The following is a 5,263-nucleotide window of genomic DNA, read 5'->3' as shown; positions in this document are numbered from 1 at the left end:
TGTGCACACATCGTGGGGAAAAGGTGGAAAAGCGAGCGGGGGTGGGGATGGGGGATATTGGACGTGACAGGCAGCCAACATGTGGACCGGGGCTTCACGTTACCCTGGCTTCTTCAGAACGCCTCGATGTTACGGTGTGGAAAAGCCCTGCGACAACCCGTGGCGGGAGGTTTCAACTGGATATATTTTTGCGGCTCAAGCGTGTCGTTATGTGTAGAGTGAAGGCATTAGAAATATGCTAGTCGAACCACATCCATTTATCCATGCTGGTTTTAGTACTCGTATGAGATTGACAAATGACACTTGGGCAGGCTGTGGTTTCACCGCATTCAGTAGACACGCCCCCAGCATTCCAGATCGGAGGGAACGGCTTGATCTTTCATCATTTTGAAGCCTTACTTTTAGGGATGGATGAGTACCGATACCAGGTATCAAATTGGGCCGATATCGGCCTGATTTGAAGGTACCTGGCACTTGTGGAGGATGCCGATACCAGCGACTGATAAGGCGAAAAAAAATCTGACATCAAGTAAGTCCTCCTTGGCAGTAGTTGCTGCTATACTGCAGCAGAGTGACACATCATCTGCATCACAAAGAATGGTCTTTGTTCATGTTTTTTTTTTTGCATTGTTTTAAATGAAATTCAATAAATCCAAAGTACTAGACTGTATTGGTACACGGTATTGGTGAGTACTGAAAGACTCAATTCTTGTACTGGTATCAGTCTGAAAACAAAGTGGTATCGAACATCCCGACATATTTTATATACGTGGCGATTTTTTTTAATCATTCGAATTTGGTTGAGTTGTTCACAACATTCCTCTCCGTGATGTGTCGAATTTTGAAGACATTTATTTTCACTTCAACATTTGTACAGCATTGGACTGTACATGTATCTGATCCTACTCCCACCTGCAAGGGTACAATATTCTGTGTGTGTATATGTGTGTGTGTGGGTGTGTGTGTGTGTGTGTGCATTTGGGGGTTGGCTGGCTCAGGGATTTTGCAGACTGCGAACCCCTCCCCAAACTGTCCTTGAGCTGTTGCGGAGCTCAAAGCCCATCTGGCTGGATGCTCATATCAAAACATAGCAAAGATTGAAACAGTCGGAATGACCTCATTGCAACGGGCAAACTCACCAGTCGAAATAGCGTCAATACTCGTCTGCGGCTAATAATTGCCTTGCGGAATCATCCTTTTATGCAAATGCATTGAAGTTTTGACATTGAGCATGCATGTGGGAGGCACACGGAGCGAGGACGACAGAGCAGGGAGACAGGGAGAGATTATCAATTGTGCTGAGCCTCGCCCATCTTTCTGACTCGAGCGTCATGATGAAATCTCGTTGAAATCCCCCGTGCATGTAGATCACCGCGCGCACATGCAGGCTCGTCCTCTATGTCCCTGCACCAGCTGAGGTTCATAACACGAGAGCCATTATGCAAATGCATGGCTCCAAAGAACACAGTGGATGGATGAATGAACAGTCGCATATGTTTACTCACTGGAGGGCTTATCAGTCATGGTACGCAAGACGAGGCAAAAGGGTCAGGGGATTTCGTTGCCAAGCAACTTAGGCTCATACAAACATCTTTTTAGCAGTGTGATTAGATTTGTTCACTTAAATTATCACAGTCGAACCAAACGAACATGGAAATTAGTCATTGGTTAAGGCAAGTTATAGGGGATTGAGCAATTAAAAAAAAAAAAGATTCCTGTCTTATTTGTGAAAAGTGTAAGTATAACCTGACATGAGCGAAAACAAATCATCACTCCCTGGACCTATCTTGTACGTCTAACCACCGCACCTGAGAAAAAAACAACCAATCAGAGACAGAAGTCATGAGTGATGAGATGTCAATCATACGCCGCACATTGGTGGGCATGCTCGTAGTGGGCTTGGGCTTCCGGAGCTTTCCTGAAACTATGGCGGAATTAGAAAAAAAAAGACCATCCCTTGAAAAAATACTGCTTCTAGAACTAGCTAATCTGAGAAAATTCAGGAACTCTGTGGAATTAGCAATATTTCTGTTTGACAGGTCATCTTATCACCGCTTGTTGATTTGTAAATGATTTTACATTCCCCCAAAAACTACTGTGAATTGATGACATTTAGTGTACACTCCATGACGAGTGTAGCAGCCTTGTTAGCAGTGCTATTTGTTAGCTTAGCTAGCGCTGCTATTTTGGATGAAGCTGGACCAGCGCTTTCTGTGGCCGTGACTACACACTTTCATAATCGCACGGAAATGTTTTTGAATCACACTCACGCACTTGGGGCGTTGCTCAGAGTGAAGTGAGGCAACATTCTAGTTTCGCTAGCAGTTGTACAAAAAATCCCTCTTCATTTGATAGCATGCATTAAAGAATTGATGAGGCTCCAGTCAAATCCAACACCAGGAGAGCATCGAGTAAAAGTTTCACAGGTGATATACTGCATTTTCCTCACATGACTTTGCTTCTGTGCAATTGTGTATGACAAGTTTTCCATGCAACATTATTGGATTCCTCTGCGATCATAAAGTTGAAGTTGTTTTACACCTACTTTGAATTTTAGTTGCTCATCTACCCCGAATAACTCAGTTTGTTAGTACTTTTCCACTCTCAAAAAGGTCATTTTTTATGTTGTTCACTTGGCTTGGTGTAAATACTATTGAATGTATTTACCTAGAATGCTTTGAAAATGGATTCAAACAAACGTGCGGTGTGGCCAGATGTGATGCGGATTCTTCGCATGCAACAGATGACACATATTCATAGATGATTCATTCATTCATTAGCTTTACAACTTTCAGTCTGGGAGTACTTTGTATGCGGCGATTTCTCTGCACGGTCCCTTTGGGTCACCCCACCATTTTACAGTGTATTGATCACTGTAACATTGTTGCAAATCGATGCCAGCGTTTGTGTTTTCGCTCAAGAGTACATAAAAGCTTTGATAGCTAGCCAAGAACAAACTTAGAAACTCATATAAAAGTTTTTGGGGTTTTTTTTCTGATAGGCTAATATGAGCGACTAGGTTGCGTTGGTTTCACTGACGCACTTCCTTCCGAATGAAAACATTGACAAATACATGCAAAATGGAAGAGAAAACTTACTTTAGTCTGCATGACCAATCAACTTTGATGATGTCATTACTGCTGAGTCATGTCGCAGATTTTTTTTTCTCCCTGTTGGCGTTAAAGGTTTTAGTAACAAAGTTTTGTGTTGAGAGACACAACTTCAGAGCATATTGACTATCCTATAGAATACTGTAGGTCTGTGATAAAACCAAATGTTTGAACAAATAACAGGAAGACAGTCATCCATCAATTTTCTGTACTGCTTATTCTCAAGGCTCTTGTAGGCTCAAGTGTGAGCAGTGGTGGGGAGGATCTATCCCATAGAGTCAGGCTGGTAAATGCTAACGCTACATGGGTGTCTTTATATTAGCCAATATGTGAACTAGATGTTAATCAAGTAATAACTATTACACATTAATAATCATGGTTTCATATTACTCAATAGTTTAGCCATGAGTAAATTCTAAATTGCATTACACATTTATGTAATGACATTACACAGTTATGGCCATCACAGATAATCAGTTAAATGTGTTATTTCAAAAGCAAATTGTATAATCAACAGTAATGGAATAAAGAAACTCTTTTGTGTCTCGTGTGGTTTCTGTGTGCTCCAACGTGACATACACACACACACACACGCATAAAAACACATGCATTCACATAGTCTTGTGTATCAGAAATGTTAGTTTGATATTGTTAACAGGAACTGAGGTCTTGGGAACGAGGGGAGGATTGGAGTCAGGGGTAACATCCTAGTGACTCGGGGACCAGTTGGCGAGAATCGGATCTATCGATATCTCATTTAAACTCGTTAGGTCAACATTATAAATATGAGGGTTGCATTTTAGACCTTAACTGCCTTTTCTGACTTTGAGTTGAGCCCAGATCTGACTTTGTACAATTCCTGAACTTCAGTGATTGAATGAGACAGACAAGCAAATTTAATCGACTTGGTGTGAGGTTTATTTCCATTGTATTTGGATGCCTTCTTAAAAAAATGATCAAATGGACACGCATTGAGTAAGCTTGTACCCCAGTGGCCTGCTAAATTCCAACAGGGATACAGCCTAAATTAATGGCCGTCCAACTGCAGCCTACATAGACAAATAAATAACCATTCATTAGATTTTGTAATTTATTTATTTAAAGGGGACAATGCATATTAATGAGCATTTACATGTAAATATATGCCAGAATTAGCCAACGGCTACTTTCCATCTGCAGCCCCTGGCAGGTCAGAAGAAGCAACATTACAATAACATCAACAATAAAGGAAAGGACAAAAAGAAATTAGCACATAGAACTGACACATCAGCGACATACAAAACAAAAATAAATAGATAAATAAAAATAAAATAATGATAATAATAATAATAATAATAAGAGGGCACATAGAAGCTTGATTTAAAATTAGTGGTCATATATCTGGTTTCTCTTCAGCCAACGTTTTCAGATTGACTTTAAAAGTGGCTAAAGGGGTACAGTCTTTTATTTGAATTGGAATCTCATTCCAGACCACAGTACCTTCTTCAATTTCAATTCTTCAATTAACCTTAAGAAAAAACGTTTTGGGAATGTGGGAGGAAGCTATTCAAACCAGAGTGTCTGGACAAAGTCATCAAGCTCCACACACGTACGCACACCCACCCACGTACACACGCCCCCAGCCCGGGTTACTGACCTCCATAACCTCTGAACTGTGAGGCAGATGTGTTCACCGTTGACCATGTGCCACCGGAAGTTAGCCCGACCATATAAAATCATATAAAAATGCGGATTAATAAGATTTGGTGGTATATTGTAACTGCGATTGGCTGGCAACCAAATCAGGGTGTCCCCCGCCTACTGCCCGAAGACAGCTGGGATAGGCTCCAGCACGCCCCGCGACCCTTGTGAGGAGAAGCGGTATAGATAATGGATGGATGGATGTGATTGATAAAGAGGGAGGGGCAATAGGTGTTGCTCAAGAGTTATTTGGTATTCTAAACAATAATCGGGAATCATTTTCACACTTTTAGCACAGCTGCAATTACATGTTGAGTCAGGATAACTACACATCCTTTTGTATATGGCTTATTTGACATTTCATGGGAGGGGGCAGACAATGTCTTCAACTATGGAATGAGTGACCTATATACAATACTGTACGTATTGGGTGTTTTGGGGGGACTGGGGCGGAGTGGGGGCGGGGGGTGTCC

Source organism: Filicampus tigris, chromosome 1, assembly GCF_054856515.1.
Source record: "Filicampus tigris isolate MCC_2025a chromosome 1, RoL_Ftig_1.0, whole genome shotgun sequence".
NCBI lineage: Eukaryota > Metazoa > Chordata > Actinopteri > Syngnathiformes > Syngnathidae > Filicampus > Filicampus tigris.
This window is presented reverse-complemented; position numbering follows the sequence as displayed.